General features: G+C 37.7%; 1 pseudogene; it reads left to right on the forward strand.

Annotated features, from left to right (window-relative positions):
- Positions 1-18,759: 18,759 nt before the first annotated feature.
- Positions 18,760-19,221, forward strand: LOC101986667 (annotated as a pseudogene).
- Positions 19,222-21,634: the final 2,413 nt, after the last annotated feature.

The following is a 21,634-nucleotide window of genomic DNA, read 5'->3' on the forward strand; positions in this document are numbered from 1 at the left end:
TCTTCAACCACTCTGCTCTTCTTTCAGTTTTCTGATCTGAGTTTAATCTAAACCCACAAGTAAATTCTTACACTTTGAAAAAAATGTTGTATGACTTAAAGAGTCTGTGGAGATAGCCAATGTCTATGCCCCAGAATTAGCATGTGAAAATTTCAAATCTTTTGTGACAGTAAGGGGATCCCCTGAAACACAGAAAACAAAGGTTGGCTTGTTTGTGGCATGAATACGGCATAGAGATTCTGTTTTGGTGAAATATAGAAGGTCTTCTTTTCATTATTTGTTCCAATGATTCCCAGGTAATCACAAATAAAGGAGGAGAATCCTCACAATGTAATTTTGTGAGATTAACAGTCTCACTAAATATTAGTAACTGCTAGTCACACCACATACACCACAGAGTTGGATTGGAGCCCGTGCTTTCAACTAGGATCCGCTGACCATCCCATGCTTCCAATCCTACCTTATGTGCCCATGTAGTAAAAGTCAGTGTAGTAAGCTGTTCAAAGCAGGGGAGGTGGCACCAATTAGGGATACATCTTCGCATTTGCTCCATACCTGTGTTTTGAAGAAGACAAGCTAGAAAGAACAAAAAGAAGTGTGGTAGCTGTTATATGCTCCTGTGTACAGTGCAGGCAAATATACAGAAGGAGAATAGAGTTTACAACAGTGCACAGAGATGCAGGATACTCATGGAAACATTCACTGAGAAGAAATGATGCAAGTAAAGACATGAGGGAGGGTTACAGCAAGTAGTAGAGACAATAATGGGAGAGAGGATGGGGAGTCAGGAAGGCCGACTAGAATGCCAAAATGTCTGCCTCATGTTAAGTTTGAGATGCTCGGTAAAGCTCAAGAGCTGCAATGGAAAATGTAGATGTTGGTTTTGATTCCTTAGGTCTGCTGGACTGGAAACAAAAATCTGAACTATATGCAAGGTTGAATGACATACCTTATCGTTCACATTGTTTCTATAAACTCAGAATGTGATATTATTTAGAAAGGGGGTCAATGCAGATATGTTTAATTAATTATTGAGTAGGATGGTCTCTTATTTCTACAATTTGTCTGTGTTAATAGAGAGAGGAATGGCTGGTTATAGACAGAGTGCTACATGGTCCACAACACAGATGTGGAATGATGGGTGCACAAGCCAAAGAAAACATGGCAATCAATATGCCTTTGGTACAGAAGGGACCCTGCAAAGACCTTGACTATAAACAGTTTCTACACCTTCAAACCATATGATATAGGATATTATGATGCTGTACCTCTGGAAAATAAAAAATTAGTTGCTAAGAAATAATATTTAAAAAAAAAAGTAGATAAACCCAATGTGTTGGGAAACACATGAAGCCCTACCAGCAAGAAGCAGAGACAGGAACATCACAAATCTAAGGCCAGACAAGGCACCACACTATGGCCTGTCTCACAAACATACAAACAAACCAACAAATAAAAAATCTGCGCCAGTCTTCCAAAAAGTAAATGTAACCAGACAAAATATATGGGGCTCAGTGTTTGAATTCTAGGAAAGAATTTTTTGCCAAAGGTCAGAGAAAGTAGAGATGAGATGAGCCAAGTGGACAAAGCGCACTAAGCTGGTGGGCTCCTTCCCCCACTGTAAACGGCTCCAGTAGGTGAAGCTTGTTAGATAGAAAAGTAGTCACTAACATCCTCTACAAGCGCAGCAAATGCTCTCAACCACTGAACCGTCTTCCAAGGCCATGGCTGATTTTGTAATCAGATACTTTGCTGAATAACCAATTGATGTGCTGTCCCCTAGGGAAGACAGTTTCTCCTACTCTCGAAGTCCCTTAGTTGATTGTAGTCCTTTGTGTGAGATCGGGGTCTCGTAGGCTCTCCTTCCTTTGTCTAGTTAGGAATGTCTATTATTGTCCTTGTTCAGCTCATGTTTGGGAAATCATGTTGGCAATGTTATGTGTGTACCTTCTGACATTCCTAGAAGAAACAATATCACAGACAACTGGCTGATCAGTTGGTCTTACAATTTTATGACCCCTCCTCTTTCTTAAAACATATATGTGATATCTCAAAGTTGTTTTATTTGCATGTCCCTGATCACTAAGGAAGATGAACATGACCTTAAGTGTCTTTTGGACATTTGAACTTCTTCTGTTGAAAATTCTATGTTCAGTTCAGTACCCCATTTTTAAATTGGGTTATTTAGAATTTTAAAGTCTAGTTTCTTGAGTTCTTTATATATTTTGGAGATCAGACGTTTGTCTGATGTGGGGCTGATGAAGATCTTCTCCCATTCAGTAGGATGCCTTTTTGTCTTAATTAAGAGTGTCCTTTGCTTTACAGAAGCTTCTCAGTTTGAGGAGGTCCCATGTATTCAATGTTGCTCTTGTTGTCTATGCTACTGGAGTTATATGTAGGAAGTGGTCTCCTGTGCCCATGTGTTGCAGTCTACTTCCCACTTTTTCTTTTATCAGGTTCAGTGTGGTCGAATTTATATTGAGGTGTTTAATCCATTTGGACTTGAGTTTTGTGCATGGTGATAGATATGGATTCATTTTGATTCTTCCACAGGTTGACATCCAGTTATGCCAGCACCATTTGTTAAATATGCTTTCTTTCTTCCATTGTATACTTTCAGCTCCTTTGTCAAAAATCAGGTGTTCATAGGTTTGTCGGTTGGCAAGAGACTTGGCTCTAGAGGGGATCCCAGGTGTCCATAGGGATGTCCCATGCTAGGTCCTTGGCCAGCAGAGGAGAGGGTGCTTGAGCTGTCCTTGCCCCACTATCACACTGATGATTATCTCGAATATCCACATAGAATCTTCGTCCGGCGACAGATGAAGATAGAAACAGAAACTCTCATCACAGCAACGGACTGAACTCCCAAGGTCCAGTTAAAGGGCAGAAGATGTAGAAGACGAGCAAGGAAGTCAGGACCTTGAGGGGTTGGTCCACCAACTGAGGTAGTGTTCCTGTTCTAATGGGAGCTCACCAAATCCAGCTGAACCGTGACTGAATGAGCATGTGAACAAGGGGGCGGGGGTAACTATGAAAGCCAGAAGAGGCCATAAAATTCCCTGAAGCTGGAGCTTTAGACTGTTTTGAACTGCCCAACGTGAGTGTGAAAGACCCCAGCTTAGCTGTTGTAATGCCATTTTGCAAGGCTTTCACACAAACAAGTATAAGTTCAAGGTAAAGTCAGTACTCCTAGGCTGCCAAACAGGATATCTATGGTCAGACATCAGGCCTAGGAGGGGAACGAAAAGTTCTGGGAAAAACTACATGTGCCCTATATAGAGCCAAGTCAGCTATTATCATATCTTAATGTCCCCGAGGAACTTGTCCCCAAGTGAACCCATCGCCTCATCCGAGCTGACCAATGGAATCCCTGTAACCATGCATGCTTCTGCTGCCCATTTCCATATAAAAGACCCCCTGCCCAGCCTGAGGGCGCAAGTCTTCCAAAGGGACTCTGATGCCCGCAGGTACCTCTGTACTTTCAATAAAAAACCTCTTGCAGTTTGCAGCCAGTGGTCTCGGATTGTTTTTTGGGTTCAGGGGTCTCCTCCTGAGGGAAGGTCCTCTCTGAGGGTCTTTCAAGTGCAGCATTTAAACTCTCATCCTCGTGATGGAGGAACAAGTGTTCTTAATCACTGAGCAATCTCTCCAATCTCTGTGTTAGTTAATGTTGACTGCAGAGTTGTAGGAATTTTTAATCATCATAGAAACAAATCTCTGGACATTTCTGTGAGGGACCATGTAGACTAACTCAAGTAAATCCTTCTTTACTTAACTTGCTATTGTCAGGTTTAATTGCAAAACAATACAAGCAAGTTACCGAAAAGTGAAGCTGGAGACGCTGCTGCTCTCATGGAAATAAAACCTTAACTCAGGCAAATGTTCATAACTGGCTGCTGACTTACCATTTAAAACAGAGAGTTGAGAGAATGCCTTGAAAGATTTTTTAAGGTTACATTTTTTAAATTATAAACTGTTCAGTCTATTATCTCAGGCTTATTATTAACTAACTGTTACAGCTTAAATTTATTCATAATTCTTTTTTAATTTTATTTTGATTTTTATTGTATTTTTAAAAAGAAAACAAATTATCTTTTTTATTTTATGTACCACTCCTTCCCCTCCTCCCATTACCTCCTCCTAGACAGCAACCCCACCCCCATCCACTCCTCAGAGAGGGTAAGGCACATTGCTTTGAGAAAGGTCCAAGGCCCTCTCTACTATATCTAGGCTGAGCAACGTATCCATCCAAAGAGAAAATGCTCCAAAAATGTCAGTACAAGCAGTAGGGATAAATCCTGGTACCACTGCCAGTAGCTAGCTCTGCAGTCTGTCCCAGCCATACAACTGTCACCCACATTCCAAGGGTGTAGTTTGGGCCTATGCTGGCTTCTTTCACATCTTGCTGGTGTTGGTGAGCTCCCTTTAGCTCAGGTAGACTATTTCAGTGGATGTCCCCATCGTGATCTTGATCTCTTTGCTCATATTCTTACTCCTCCCACTCTTCAGCTGAACTTTTGGTAAGTCAGAAAAGTGATCTTTTTCTCTCATAAGTTTCTCCTCCAAATTTCTCTGAAAACAAATTTGCTTACAGTGATATAGTACATGATTTTCTATTTTTTATTTTTATTTAAAATGGATTCTTCTCTTATTTGTCTGATTACCACTTTATTATTAAAACAATATTGATAATCCTCTATCTTTCTCATACCTCAACATCATTAGAGTCAGTTCTTAAGTGTATAATGGTATTTTTAATGTAATACAATAGATGAGAATAATATATCTTAGTTTGTTTTTGCTCAATAACAATAAAGACAGGCATTGAGAAGGCTAAAAAGAATTGATTCCGGTCCCAGAAAGTACATGGTCTTTATTTTGAAAATATTTAATTAATTACATGTAGCGTTGCATGAATTTAAGTAAAGTACATATCCCTAATACTTGCAGATGTGCCTTAAACTAAGAGAAAGAGAGTGTAAAATTATTTATCAGTATAATGTTAATAAAGGAGCAAAAGTATGCTAAGCTTAATGTCAATCAGATACAAAGAAAAAGATGAAGTAAAAGATGAAGGAAGAAGACAAGTGATGAATATTTTGGAGAACATGTAATAAATAAGAATAGCCGTTCACTAAATGTAACACACGTCAGATCATAAATTTAATACAGATCTGTACATTTGACTATTGCTTTCAATGATAGGTACCTCAAACATGATTTATTAGAAAGACACCATGTGGAAAAGAAGTAAAGCTGCAGAAATCTATAATAAGATTTAAAGAAAACTTTCCATAAGAGTCATTATTATTGACATGGAGAAATATCATCCTATGCTAAAAGAATTATTTACAATTAAGAATTAACAATGTGGATCATGTATACTGCTAAAAATAGAATGCAAAAAGTACAAGCTACAACTTGCAGATAGCAAGGAGGTTTAAACTTAGCAATCTCGAACATAATTTTGGCTATCTACAAAATATACTTTAAATACTATCAGCAAATTACTGTATGTGAGTCTAGAAGACACTTTATTCAGAAGAAATAAAGAGCAATGGAAGAAGGTCTTTTATTTACACAAATAGAAAATAGCTCAAAGTCAATATATCCAAACCACTGAGGTCCTTATATCGGTCTCTGAGGTAATGAGACACAATGAGGAGATTGATGAGGCACAGTGCCGCTTATCTTTTTCTTTACCATTGTGTTCTTTCCAAAGAGTTTCATTAACAAAAGAAGAAAAAGTAAAGAAAAAGGCAAAATGAAGCTGGGGCATTCTCAGCAAGGTCTCACAGGATTTCCTCCCAGATTAAAATCAGAAAAGACAATATGAAATTGCAATGCTGTCTTTGAATCCATGAAACCCTCATATTTCTTTATATTTTTCATCATTAAAATGACCACCCACACTTGGTTTTTGGAGCACAAAATCATTTGCTGGAACAAAATATTCTATTGGTACAAGATTTTTTTTTGCTATGTATGTTTAATAATAAAAAGGATTTGTTTTAATTCAGAGAAATAAAATTATATTGCTAATGTCCACCAGAATAGAAGTGACTGATACTTCACCTAAAAGGCGGGAGACCTATGTTCACCATGTTTGGTATTCTAAGTTAACAGAGAGTACTCTTACGAATTTTTAGATCCCAGCAAATTACAAACAAAGACAGAGAAAACTAATTAAATTAAATCATAATAGCACAAGTGCTGTCGAAGAGAAACTAGGTATACTGAAATCGAGACTACAATCTCATCATCTGCAAGGGTACTCTGGTCCACCTTTTTGCCTTCACGGCTATTGTATTCCATGGATTTCCTGGGGGCATCAGTTCATTATGGACTGTGCAACAGTTTGTACCTTCAGACCTCGTTACATGACTTGCTCATCTTTGTTGCTCATTCTCTAGATATTCAGAGAAAGAGTCTTCTGGAACTAATTCAAGGGCTGGATAGATGGTTCAGTAGTTAAAAACACTTATTGCTCTCTCAGAGGACCTGGGTTCTAGTCTAAGTCCACTGCTATTCATATCTAGGGGATCTACAGACCTCTTTTGGCATCTATAAATATCAGTAATACATATGGCACATATCATACATGCAAGCAAAATATTCATACAGATAAAAAGCACAATAAATATTTAAAAATTATTAGCTCATAAGAATATTTAATTCATTAGATAGGATCTGTGTTCATAGGGTAAGAGATCAAAGGTTTGACACTCCTCCCTCCCTCACTCTTTCTCTCCTCCCCCTCCTCCTTCCCTCTCCCTCCCTCTTCTCTCACTCCTCTCCTTTCTCTTTTTTCTTTTTCTCTCTTTTCTCCCTATCTCTAACACAAAGGAAGTTTTTGCTCTGTAGACTTCAACTTCCAACAAGGAAAAAAAAATGGGTACCCTGTTACAGTGAATTATGATATAAATACCTCTGGAAGTTTTATTGAATCTCACAGAAGAGATAATAATACGCCTTGAGATTACTTAAGAGTGATATCCTGCTCTGTACTCAGCGTGTTTAACCTTCCTTTATGAGAACAATATAACTAGCAACTTACTCCCCTTAGATTTCCCAAGTAATCAATTTTCCAACCTAAACTAATGCATAGTTGCAATTCCAAATTATGTACTCTTCCATACACCTGACCCAAAGTAATTCATGTGTCTTTTTACATTTGTTATGATAATTATTTCCTTGAAATAACAAATAGGCTGAAAGGAGCCTTATAAAATTAATATCCATCAAATTCTGAGCACAACATTCAAATATTGCATAACAGAACTTGTTTGTTTGTTAGGTATGAAGTGGGTTAATTTGCCATCTGAAATCATCGTTGTGTTTCTCAAGGGAATAGTGGGTATGCGGCAGGGCCAACTTCTCCAGAATGACCATTTCCTGAACACCATTCAGTTTAATGTTCCTGTTTCTCTCAAAGTCAAAAGCAGGATTCATATGAAGTACTCCTCAGTTTTCCAAATTCAGACAAGGAAAGTGACACAGCAAAAGATACAGACAACCAGTTAAATCCAGTGGAAAAGGGCAGACACAGTTTCTAGGGGGCAGGAATACCGAAAGTGTCCCACTAGGTAGTATTGTCCCCAGAGCCAGATTTCTGTGCTTATGAAAGTGTTCCTCAAGACCCGGTAATACCACTTTTGGTATTAAAAAAGGATGCTCAATAATGCTACAAGGACATGTGCTCAACTATGTTCATAGCAGCATTGTTTGTCATAGCTAGAAAGTGGAAACAACCTAAATGCCCTTTGACTGAAGAATGGATAAGGAAAATGTGTTCCATTTACACAATGGTGTACTACACAGTAATCTTAAACCATGGTTCTAAAGTGGCAAAACCTTTACAGCTGTCAAGATTCTGGTGACTAAATGTCTGTTCTTCATCTCAGGTCACTAAATCAATTATTTTAGGGCTTAGAACCAGTGTTTCTGACCTCTGAAATTTCCCATTTTCCTAAGCAATCTTAACAATGTATTATTGTTTGGGAGATTATTTTATTTCAGTTGAGAATCATTCTATATATTTTACAAGAGAATTTTAAAGTTATTTTCAATATTTACACATTAAAACATTTTTAAAGGCATATTTTAAACATTTTTCATTTTAATAGCACAAGAAATGGTCACAAGGTGTGCAGTAAAGTTAGAAAAGCTAATGAATCTGGATTATAATATGTATGTGATTCAGTCATATAGCACTTGAAAGTGAACAGTTTTGCTCTATTTAGGTGCTATATAATGAACATATCTTACATTTACAAAACAATAAAGAGTCATTGAAACTTAAAGCAAATCTCACACCTGCACAATTAATATCCGGAGATCTCCCAAAACTATCATAATATGCCATTGAGTTGCTCTGTGGGAAAGAAATGTAGGGAGAAAAGATTAAGATGTGTAAGTGTTCATTTAAAATTATGTCAAAATGTTCATTGATTGAATTTCTCGCTGCTTGAAATCATGACTTCATTTTTTTTCTGTACCTGGGTAAGTAAATGAACCCTGGCATACATTACAAGGAAAACAACATCATCCAGAATATTGAAATCAGAAGCAACCTAAAGGTTATAGAAACAGTTTGCTTTTTATCAAAATATTAACTTTCCAACACAGGCTTCCATTCAAAGACTGCACTTAATAACGATGAACCTGGTGCTTTTGCTTTTGTCATGTCTTCCTCAGATTCCAAGGAGAATCTGGTCCAGCTAACCAACCCTGCCTCTAGGGCTATAAAACTTCAGGTCACTCAGAGAATTAACTTTTCGTGACATTGCAGTCAAATCATTGTTTGAATTATTTAAACAAATAATAAATAAGCAAAATGATTGTTTGATCTTTTAGAATACAGGTTTAGTGAGTGAAGGAAACTGACAAAAATATATGAACTTTAGGAAAGATGGAAAGATATTAAAAATAGGATGACATATATTAACTTTTGATTTCCAGAGATGTCAGGACAGGCTCCATCAGAATGACAGAAAGAGACAAAAATATTGACAATGATGGTTGGTCAGAGAACATCCCTGCAGATGTGCACTTTCAATGTAATTACATAGAGAATGAACTTGAAAAGGAATATGGTTTCAACATTTAGGGTGTAACATTTTTATTATGTCATTGCCTTCTTTCCATTTGTAAATTAATTCTCCCGAAGACAGTTTTCAATGTTTGTGTGGCATTTGACAATTTTCTCTGTGTACTGAGAATTATGAGTGGGAATAAGTTGACCATGGCTGTAAGTTGTAACTTTGCTTTTAATATTTATAGATTGCTTTCTTTACAATGAAGTTCCACTTAGCTCATTGTTTCAACTCTCTGCCTATTTACATGGTTTATTTCATTTACTCAATTCCATATGTTCAACTATTCCTGCATTTCTTGGATAACGCTAATTTGGCTATGTATATAATCATATATGTGTGTGTGTGTGTGTGTGTGTGTGTGTGTGTGTGTGTGTGTATGTATGTATGTATATGCTTTTAGGTATTTTGTTGAGCATTTTGGTTCTATTTTTGTCAGGAGCATTGGTCGGTTCTTTCTTTCATTCTTTCATTCCTTTTTATGTTTGTGTCTTTATTTGATTTGGATAATAGAGTGATACTTGCTTAACAGAGAAATATTTGTGACTGCTAATTCTAAGTTTTTCTTTTTTTTGATTTTTTTAATAAGGGAGGTTGCTAGTTTGTTTTGTTTCTTGAGTAGTTTCAGAAGTATCATCTGTAGATTTTCATTAAAAACCTTGAAGAATTTTGCTGTGAATTAATTTGGCTATGGACATTTTTTTTAACTTATTTATTTATTGAGGATTTCTGCCTCCTCCCCGCCACCGCCTCCCATTTCCCTCCCCCTCCCCCGCTATGGACATTTTTGACTGGAATGTTTTTCATTACTATTTCCTTTTACTTTTTACCATTTAGATTTCCAAATTTGTTAGAAGTCTCTTTAGATTTTTTTTGACTTCTTGATGAATTTTTCATTGTTTTGCTGACTCTAGGAAGGAGTTCATCCATTTCTTTTAGGTTTTCCAGCTTGACTAGTTGGACCAAAGATCTGTCTATTTTCTTTATATTCTCAATGAACCCATTCTTAGATTATCTGTTTTTTGTTTTATTTTGTTTTTTTTTTGTAATTTTTCTCCATTCTATTTCACTGATTTTTGCTCTTAATTTTTTATTACTTATTGCTGTTGACTAGAATTATACTTGGTTTGTTCTTGTTTTTCTGATTTTTTGAGTTGTATCATTGAAACATTTACCTGTACACTTTCTGAAATTTTTAATGTTGGCATTAAAGCTATAGATTTCTCTTGAGAAATAATGTGTGTATGTATGTATATATATATATATATATATATATATTATACATATATATCTGTGTGTGTATATATATATGAATATACGTATGTTTTTACTTCCTTTGGTTCCACATTTTTTTTATTTCTTGCTTGATTTCATCTTTGACCTATTCATCATTAAGTAATAAGCTGTTTAATCTCCATAAATTTTTTGTTTTTACTGGATTTTTTTCTGTAAATTTTAGGGTATATTGTGTTGTAGTCAGATACAATGAGTGATTTTAATTTGTCTCCATTGTAAAGGCTTATTTTGTATCCCAGAATGTGGTATATTTTAGAAAAGAATTTATGTACTGCTGAGCATACTATAAATTATTTGATATCTGTGTTGGATATTCTGTAGTATCTATTTAAACCATTTAACACATGGTGTCATTTAATCTTGATGTTTATTTATTGTTTTGTCCAGACAACCTTTCTATGGAAAAGTGTGCAACTGAAATTACCTTTTTTTAAAAAATATGGTTTGATGTTAATCTGTTTCGTTATAACCAGTATGTAACTACTTATGAAATTGGGTGCCCTAAAGTATGGTGCATATATATTTAGGATAGTGATATCTTCTTTGTTAACTATTTCCTTTATTAGAATTAGAATTATCTTTTTAAATTAGATTCAGTTCTTAAGTTTTGGATTGTCTTCATCATTTCCAAGATCCTTGTGTTTATGTTTTCTTGGACATCACTCAGGTCTTTGTTTGTCTTAAGTTTTTCCCACTTGATGTTATTTGGCTGTTTCCTTGCGTCTTCTTTAAACTCCTTGGATTATTTGATGAATTTTTTGATTGTTCTTTTAAATTCATTGTCTGGAGTTTATCCTTATAGTTATTATTGACAAACATTTCTACATGACTTTCAGGTTTGTAAAGGAGGCACTGGCTTGATTTTTCCTATTGTCCATATTTTTGTAATGTTATTTGGGCAACGTAGACTTCTTTTATTACTTATGATTCTCTTCTGGACATAGAAATTGGGGCAGAAGAGGTGATTTGTGGCCAGTCTTCATCTAGACAATGGAAGTGACTCATGGAATTGAAGTTAGGTGGACAGAGTTGACAGGTCTGGTATAAAGGATATGCTTTATGTTCCAAGTTTAGAGTGTTGGTTAGATCTGATTGGATGGAAGGTTTGTATGTAACTTTGCAGAGTTCTGTGCTTGTCAAGCATGTAAGGAGGATCCTGGCTGAATTCTAGAAGTATTTTGAGATACAGACAGGAAAAGGTGGCACCATGATTCTGGGACCCAGAATAGAACTTGTGGACTGAGACCAAAAGGCATGGATGAGGAGGTCAAGGAAACTTATTACGATACAACCTGGAGGAACACATGGAAATTCCAAGCACTGTTCTGAGTAGAAATGGTACATAAGTGACTTAAGAGTGGTTACAAATAAGGCAGGCCCCAGTATAAGCCAAGAAGCTGTCTATGGCACAAGGAAGGTTGGTTGGACTAGGCCAAGCCCTGGTTGTGGGATGAGAATTTGATCTCGTAAGTTTTAGAAAAGGTGTGAATGAAGAAGTCAATAAGAATCACAAGTCTAGACCCTGAAGGAAGTTTCAGGAGGTTTGAATTGTTTGGATACTATATCTAAAAATAAGTTATTTTTAAGATTTATTTATAAGATATACTGCTACTCCCTCAGCTATGATATTTGTTTCTTAACTGATTTTCATTTGTTTAAACTAAGTCCATCTGAGAACTTGAGACATGTATCAACTCCTGATAACAGGGCTACCACCTAACAGCATGTCATTTAACCAAGGTTGAGCCAGAGTTCATATAATAATTGATTTGTTCTTGTTCCTTCCATGAATAACTTTCTTTCTGTGTTTCTACCCATCAACTTCTCTTCCTATACTCAAACACTAACTGAAAAGCTGCATGGCTAACTCTTTTAGTTGTACAATCATGCTCTGAAACTTTGCTTCACACCAACCAAATTTTGAGTTTGTTGAAATAAGGATACTCTATTTCTGTTCAGAGAATAATGAACAGCACCTGACCATGATTTTTAACTTTGGGGAAGAGCTCCACTGAAGACAAGAATTTGGGAACAATCTCCGTGTCTATGCTTGTAGAGATGAGTGAGGCACAGACCTGACAGGGAAGTATCACAAAGGTAGGTAATTATCATTGCTTTCCATTGTGGAGCTCAGAAACTCATACTCCTGAGTTGCACAGGTTACCCCTATAATTTCTGGTCTTACTCTCTGTGCTTCCTCATTTTTGTTTGTCATTGAAAATCTGTATTTCTCAATATGTCATCTACATACTGAAAACTACATGTAGTATTCTGCTTTTCCATATCATACAGGTTATTTCCACTTGTTCTCTGAGTATCTAACACAAGCATAGTTTCTTTAAGCACTGCCCATCAGTCTGAGCATCACAGAATATGTATTAATGTTTGTTTCGTTGTTGAGGAAGGGTCTTTCCTCAAATCTCAGAATGGATTCAAACTAAAATCATGACATCCTAGCCTCTAATGTACTGGGATCACAAGAGCATATAATCACACTTGTCACTAATTGTCATTTAGATTCCTAGAATTGCATAATTTTGTGATTTACACTAAATAGATGAAGACAGAAAAAGAAGCGGGTACTAGTATATGTTGCCACAATTGGCACAAAAGCTTGAAAGACTTGTAGGTGAATATACAAAATAACCGTTCCTATGATGAAATCACCTCATTTCACACATAGATTTACTCAACTTTCCAGCTTCCATTTCTAGTTAAATTATAAGTAGATAGGGTGCACTTGTCTGGCTTATAAACGTCTTCAATAACCAACTTCAATTTTATCCTCCTTATATTTACCCTGATACTTGGCAGAGTTGCTTATAGATAAAAGCAATCAAAGCACTTTTACTTGTTTTATTAAAAATACAAGAATCGATGTCAAGTTTGAGGCTGTTATCATTGGCCCTTAATATGCCTTGGACTGTCTCTCTTCATTTGTTAATGGATGGAAACTTTGCTCCTTGCCTCTTTGCCTGGTTGCCTACTTATTTTTCCTACAATAATTACTGTTTGGGAAGATTTTGAAGCCTTAGCCAAAACCAATTCTGGCAGGTAAAGCATTTTCAGCTAAAAAGTAGAAAATAGATTTAGAATCTCATCTCTGTGTCAGCATATAGTATTTTAAAACTAATCTATTCGGTTTCATTTTTTCCATTTTGTCAAACATCAAGGACACTCAGAGAAAGTCATTTCTCTCCATATTTATTAGATTCCCAGTTTGCTGAATACAGAAAAGTGGTATTTAACTCAGATTCTTTCAACCCCCAAAAAGTCTATATTTATTACTTGTGTTCATAAGAATAATTACACAGCTTCATGATGGATTTCTCTGCACACAAAGTACATGCATGTTCTGAAATGGAGACAGTGGATAGATTGTCAGTGTGTTGTGAGAAAAGTGGACCAAAGAAGATTCAGTCATTTACCCAGAATTCTGCAGCTGGTGAGTAGAGCTAGTTTAGAACCAAGTTCTCTTGTCTTCCTTCCAAATCCTCTTCCTGTTACTTCTTAACCTTTCCTTAGTTGACAGAGCAGATAGATCTAGTTGGCTTTGTGGTAAACATGGCTGTTACTTACTGCCAGGATCTTACAGAGGAGGAAGCCCCAAGTCTTCTGGTCACATCAGGCTTTTCTGTGCACAGGTCAGCTCTGACCAGTCGTCTTCTTTAATAAGGAGACTATTTTCCCACAGAAGAAACTTAATAGAATAAAATTTCACATGGCTGGTATATAGCCAGTAAGGGTTGAGGAGTATCCTATGTAGAAAAAAAATACCAATATGAATAACAAGACTTTGGTTACATAGGGAACCTTCAATTTAGAGACATCAATAAAAAAACAAATAATTATTGAGAAAATAGACAAAGGTAGATGTATGACAGAGAAGCTACCAGCAATGCTTTGTGTACATGTAGCAAGAACTTTAGTTTTGTAACTATTTTACTCCCATGAACTTTCTACTGTGTAAGGTCTCTCACATTCTAGCTCACTGGATTAGGTGAAGATGACATGAATGTTCAGAGAGAGCTTGGAAGTGTTTAATAATAATTTCTAGTTTTCTGGCTTGGGACACTGAGAAAATGTGGAGGAATTCATTAGCTTTCTAAAATCTGTAATTGTTATGGCATGTGTTCGTAATGCAATCTTGTAGTGGATAGACATGGAAACACAGTCACAGTGGGAAAGTTTAATTCACACATACATTTTAAAATGAGAAATTCAGGGACAATCCTCCTGATCATTACACTCTCCAAATACAGGCATCCTCTTCCCCACAGTAAAGCATTCTGTCCCAGTTCCTTTTTGAATTCTTCTGATGGAATTCCTCATTGCTCCAAATTTTATTTTCTGGGGGTCTGTCTGAGGCTATCCAGCATGTTTTTTGAGTCTTCCAGCTTTTCTACTTTAATTATTAGATGTATGGTGTCTTCTATTCCTTCAAGAAACAAATGTAGCAAGAAATCTAGCAGCCAAATTAGAGCTCAGATCATAGACTTGTGACAGCAGCAAACATAAGCAATGCAAACATTTTTAGATCCTCTGGCATCCAGCCCCATCAAAAGCCTTGCCTCTGTAGGTCTCTCATTCATTATCATATGATGGGAAGAAGAGTGGTCAGCTAGATGACAACTCCTGTTTCTCTTCTGCTTAGCAAAGGCCTTCCAGAAATATCAAGGGGGATGCTGACAACTTTCTTCTCCTCCATATTTATTCTTTTCCCCTCTTCATATTCCTGTCTGGCAAATGTGCCCTCCCAGAACACGATATGATATATTTAGAATCCTCATTTATTTGTGCAGTATCAGCTCTCATTGGTGCACATGAGTTTTATCTGCAACAACAAAAAACTGTAATGTCAAACAGGGTCTGCCCTTGTGGCCACTTCATGTTTACTCATCTAATGCAAACTAATTTCATTGTTTGTCCAAGAAAAACATCACCAAAAAGGCAAATCTGTAATTAAAACAGTCTCTGAAGCATTCCAAAGTTGAATAGAAATTAAGAGCACACACTGTATCCGTACCAGAAACTCCTCTCTAAAAGAATGAATAGAAGAGGGCTCTGTGTTTATTCTTTCCAACCTATTCTTGATGGTTCATTGGTACTGTAACTCACAACTTAGTAACAGTCATGGCTTGATATTATTCTTAATATTAATTCACTTTAAAAGAATATGCTGTTTCTCTCCCTCATCTGTACATTTGGTTTTAATTCAGGGAGATGACTAGACTGGCAGAAAACTCAGAAAAGAGTGTATAACTTACAAGACAGAGTTCTTTGTACTTGATTCAACCTTGGGCAGCGTGCTGGATAGTTTTATCTGAATTTGACATTGGAGAGGAGGGAATCTCAATTAAGAAAATTCTTCCATAAGATCAGCCTCAGGCAAGCTTAAAGGGCATTTTCTTAATTAGTGATTGATGGGAGAGAGCCCATCCCATTGAGGGTGATGATATCCCTAGGGCTGGTGGTCCTGAGTTCTATAATAAAGAAGGTTGAGCCAACCATGGGTAGCAAAAGACTAAGTTTGTTCCATGGCCTCTGGTCAGCTCCTGCCTCCAGGTCCTAGCCTGTTTGAATTCCTGTCCTGACTTCCTTTGATGATGGTGAAAAGCAAGTGAAATAAACCCTTTTGTCCCCACCTTCCTTTTGGTCATGGTGGTTCATCCCAGCAGTCAGTAGTATCACTAAGATAGCCAGGAATTTTCATTTGGATCTCAAATATCATTTAAACCTTATGAGTAGCAATAGGCTGCTTATGTGATGAGAATCCTCCCTTGTTATATCAGCCATACAAATGACCTTTTCTATTGTTCTTAAAAAAAATAGTAAGAATCGCAGTACCCACTGTGCTGAGTGCAGTTTTTATTGGTGAAGTTTGAAGAATTCTTGTTGCCAGTATTACCTGAAGGTTCACATAACCTTTTCAAAGTCTGCTGACCGCATCCTGACATAGCTAAATGTAATCTTGTCCTCCATAAACTCTGTGTGGCACCTTAATAAATCCTTGAGTACTTCTCTGGAGACATATCACTAAATTTCAGAAATACAAGTTCTTGCAAAAAATGCCAATGACTAATATGCCTAGCAAGCTTTCATATCTATGATTCCAAGATTTGGGTAGAGGACTTAGTTTGAAGATAGCCTAGTATACACACAAGCCCCTGCCTCATGTTGCGATGTTGGGCGGTTTTGCTGCTTAGGGTTGCAGTTTGTCATGTCAGGATAGCTCTCTGAGCTCTGCCAGGACTCCCTCCCTACCCTATTTTGATAGTGACCCTAGGCCCTGATGCCTCGTGTTATTTGGAAGCTGTCCCTGAGCATGAATGCCTAACTCTAGTGTGACCTTTGCCATAGTTCCCTTCAAATGCCCCAACCCCTTGCTGCCCTTATGATAATCCTGTATTGTGTTTCAGCTTTATGGTAGGATTATTCTGCCAAACACAAATTGGGTGATGTCCCAGCTGCTGGCCCCATCCTACACATCCTGCATACTCTGAAACAAAGTTGAACTGTAATACTGAAGGAGCAGAAGGCCATGGAATTATGGCTACTGCAATCTGTGTTGACCAAGAAACAATGAAAGGGAAGAATAAGAGAGGGGTACAGAATGCTGTGGTCAAGAAAGCTAGAGGTGACATGAACCTTGTTGTTAGGAATCTATCCCTCATGCCCAAGAATGTTACTGCACCATCTGTTGGTGGCACTTTGGTCACAATATGCAAATGCCTGTCATGTACTACAGGTAGTCCAAGCATGAGAGCAAGAGGACATTTCCAAGGGAATTTTGCTAATCTAAATTATGTTTATCAACAACCTGTAGGCCTGTGCTTAATTCCTACCCCTAAGCCCATGATCCATATTGGGAATTGTTTATGCACTGGTACTCTTGCTTAGGGTGAAAAGGACCATACAACTCACAGTCTTGAGGGAAAGGGTAAGGTAGACAAAATGTGAGAAAATGAGCTACAGAACAAGCTGACACCCCTAGGAAAGACTTGTAATATAGCTTTGCTATTCATAAGCTGTAAGAACAGGTCTCCTTCCTAGTCATCAGCTGCCATTGCCATAGTACCTTCTACCCATGAGGGAGCTAGAGTGTAAGATTTAACAGAGACAATGCTAAAGATGATAACCAATGACTGGGGTGTAAAAACAACAAACAGTGAGTGAGTCGTGCCTTAGTATATCAAGCCTAATGACTTCAAATTAGGAAGAGCCTTGCCACTGCTCAGGGAGGACTTCAGAAGGTTACCAGGGAGGACTTCAGAAGGTTACCAAAGATGAACAAGGTCTTTTTACAACTGGATTTATCGAAAGATGTTGTCAGTTGCTGCAGGAATTCTGGGTCTGTGGGGTATGCAACTTACCAGCCAATAAACATTACAACATATTGAGAAACTGAGGGAAAGGGAAATCCACCAACCAGGTATACAAGGACATGGTCCCTACCAAACGTCATGACAACCTTTGTGGTTTACATCCCTGCTTCTCTGATGAGAGATTGCCCTCAGCAGAACAGGTCAGGAGGCAGAGGGAAGACACTGAATGAACACAGCTGCCCTAGGAAAACTTATCGGTAGGGAGAATAAATGGAGATAAATTACAGACATACTCAAAAACCAAGGGAGGCATACAGTGGTGTTGATATCAAGGCAACACGCAAACACTGTGCTTTAGTTGTTCTCTTTCTCAATTAAATGCCAAGACGAGGTCTCTTGAAAATAGAAACGACAACTTGTCGTATAGTTTGTGTATAGTTTTAGAGGCTTCCATTCTTCTTTGTACCAATGCTAGACTTTTCTCAGAGTCCTTCCTGGGGGAAGAAACAGCAGGGAAGCAAAGAGAAAGAGCCCCCTCCGAGGTATCAAGTCTCAGATATGAACTCTCCTCCTTCCACCAGGCCCCACTGGTAAAGTTTTCTTCACTTCACACTGTTGTCATAGGCTGAGAAGTACTCACTAAACAAACAGAAAATTCAAGTCTTCCTAGAGCCTAGCTGTAGTCCCTTCTCACTGATTAAATTTATGACCTAAAATGTCTGACATCTTTTTCATTGCTTCAAAAAATATTTGCGGTGACTTGAAACCTTATTTAGATTTTGCTTTTCGAAGCCAAATTCAAGATTGGGTCACCCTATTGCTTTCGCTCTGTTGAAAGCCTCTGGATGAAAGTTTCACCATGACAGAAGCAGTCATTAAAGTGTTCAAGGTAAGATAGAAAGCCCCCAAAAGGTATGCCCTCTTCCCGTTGGCTATTCTGAAAAGTCATTTTTGTATTGCACTCCGTGCTCACTGCAGGCACCTTTGCTGCCTCTGAACTCAGTTTCTATCTCACTGGCATAGGACACCTGACGTGCCCCACCATGACAGATGCAGCTGTAGACAGCAGCTCTGAGATAACCACTAAGGGCTTGAAGGAGAAGAAAGAAGTCGGGGAGGCAGCAGAGAATGGAAGAGATGCATGAGCAAATGGGAATGCTAATCAGGAAAATGGGGAGCAGCAGGGCATGGAGAACAATGCAAAGATGGCTTTTCAGAGCAGCCAGTGGGGCAAGAGCTTACCTTTTTGTGGCTTCCTGTCCTGCCTTGAACACTCTCATGACTGCTTCTGCCATGGTGAAACTATTCTCCAGGAAGCTTTCACCAAAACCAGAGGTACATGAAGAAGAGGAAGAAGGTGGAGAGGAGGAGGAAGGAAGTGTTGGTGAGAAAGAGGATGGAGATGAAGATGAGGAAGTTGAGGCTTCTGAGTAGAGCAGGAAGTTGAAGATGATGAGGATGGTGATGCTAACAACAAGAAGTGGAAGACGGATGAGGATGACTAGACAGGAAGACGGATGAGGATGACTAGACAGGAAAACAGGAAAAACTAAACTTAAGACCACCATGACCTATCCACCCTCCCTCTCCTGTCTCAGAATTTAAAGGTTACCTTTAAAGAGAGGAGCAGGCTCTCGGGCCCACAACAGAAAGTTCCACCCCCAGATGACATACCCTTTTACCACCCTACCAAAACCACAACACGAATTTGCAGCAGGGGAGGGAAAAAGAAGCAAAACTTCCAAAGCCCTGCTTTTGTTCTTTAAAGTACTTCAAAAGGAAAACTTGTTTGCTTTTTTATTTACATTTTATACTTTTGTACATATTGTTAGGGGTCAGCCATGTTTTTGTTTGTTTGTTCGTTTGTTTGAGACAGGGTTTCTCTTTGTAGTCCTGGCTGTCCTGGAACTAGCTCTTGTAGACCAGGCTGGCCTCGAACTCACAGAGATCCCCCTGTCTCTGCCTCCAAAATGCTGGGATTAAAGGCATGTGCCACCACCGCCCGGCTGGGATCAGCCATTTTTAATGATAATGGGTGACCAAACTAACCTTCACGGCATTCTCCTACTTCTGACCTTACTTGCGGTGAAACCATGTTCATTATAATCTCAAAGGAGGTAAAAATCCTTATAAAACCAGCAATAACAACAAAAACAATCTTTTTCTGAGCATTGCAGTTTCTTTTCTTGTGTATTATAAGTAGGTGGTTTGTATGAGATGGTTAGAAAGGCCAAGGGTAAAAGTTTTCTTCCTTGTTTTTTTATGAAGTTGCTGTTTGTTTATTTAGTAGGCATGTTTGATGTATGTGTGAAGCAATGTCCATCATTAAACCGGAAATTTATCTTGTTGAGTTGTTGTAACAGCAACAATGAAAAGGTATGCTCTCATACCTACCTGTTCTCATGTCAGCCTCCTGAGGTCCCATCAGAACCTCCTAATTTACCAAATACTAGCTACTCCACTGAGTCTTCATCTTCAGGACCCAGCAAACCCTGGCATATCTGCTGCAGAGACCAAGCCACTAACACTGGAACCTGGGAGCACATATCAAATTCAAACCAGAACAGATACACAGGGTTTGATTTCCACTCTGTCTCAGAGGAAGATCATGACTTTGTGTCTAATAACATTAAAACACCTCAAATGTACCCTTAAGAATTATATGAAATTATCTATAATTTCAATAGATATTGGTTCTCGGGTCAGAATCAATATTCTTTTCCTAGAATATCTTATTTACTTGGGGCACGCTGTAAATAAATGTTGCTCTAAACACCAAAGACTTAGGACTTGGTACAAAGAGACTCCTGTCACTTTTTCTAGATGAGAACATATAGTTTCTTATACTTAAATGTTAGCTTTTAATTTGTAATATAGAATTTACATTTACATTAATACTGGTATCAGGCCGGATGGTGGTGGCGCACGCCTTTAATCCCAGCACTTGGGAGGCAGAGGCAGGTGGATCTCTGTGAGTTCGAGACCAGCCTGGTCTACAGAGCTAGTTCCAGGACAGGCTCCAAAACCACAGAAAAACCCTGTCTCAAAAAACAAAAAAAAAAAAAAAATACTGGTATCAAAGTATTTTTCTACTGCTGTTATGAAAACTGATAAATTCAGTCAATGCAGAAATTACAAAAATTGCAATGAAAAGGCAAGATACCTGGAAGATAGCAGAAAAGTTCCAGAAGAATGAAGAAGCATGTATGTAAATAAGTATATAAGAACATGTTATTTTTTATTATACACACATAAGCATATAGTAAAATAGAACATTCTTCTAATGAAACCTCTTGAAGACTTAGAGTGAAAAAATAGTGATTAGAAAAAAATGGCATAAAGATCCAGAAGTTATTGTCCTGAAAAATAAAACAACAATCAGTAACTCAGAAATAACAGAAGTGTAACTGAGTGTATAGAATCATTTAAAGTTGTATTAATGAATGCTGCAATTTAATTGAGAAAAGAAACTAACTGATAATACATGTTTAGAAGTTCATCTATAATTATTTCTGTATTTGGTAATGTATTTGTAATTTTAAAAAAGAATTGTACTAACACAGTAAAGATAGATATGTACTTCAAAATCAACAGGGTTATTTTTTTCTAATATAAAGGTACATGACTTGAGTTTGGAGAGATGGCTCAGTAGTTAAGAGCACTGCATATTCTTGCTAAGGACCTGGGTTTGATTCTCAGCACCAATCTGTTGCACACAATCCTCTGCAACACTTGTCTCAGAAAAGGAGAAGGAACCTGAAATGACCCTATCCTATAGCCATACTGATGAATATCTTGCATATCACCATAGAACCTTCATCTGGCGATGGATGGAGATAGAGACAGAGACCCACATTGGAGCACCAGACTTAGCTCCCAAGGTCCAAAAGAGGAGCAGAAGGAGGGAGAAGATGAACA

The sequence above is a fragment of the Microtus ochrogaster genome, chromosome 18 (genome assembly GCF_000317375.1).
Source record: "Microtus ochrogaster isolate Prairie Vole_2 chromosome 18, MicOch1.0, whole genome shotgun sequence".
Lineage (NCBI taxonomy): Eukaryota > Metazoa > Chordata > Mammalia > Rodentia > Cricetidae > Microtus > Microtus ochrogaster.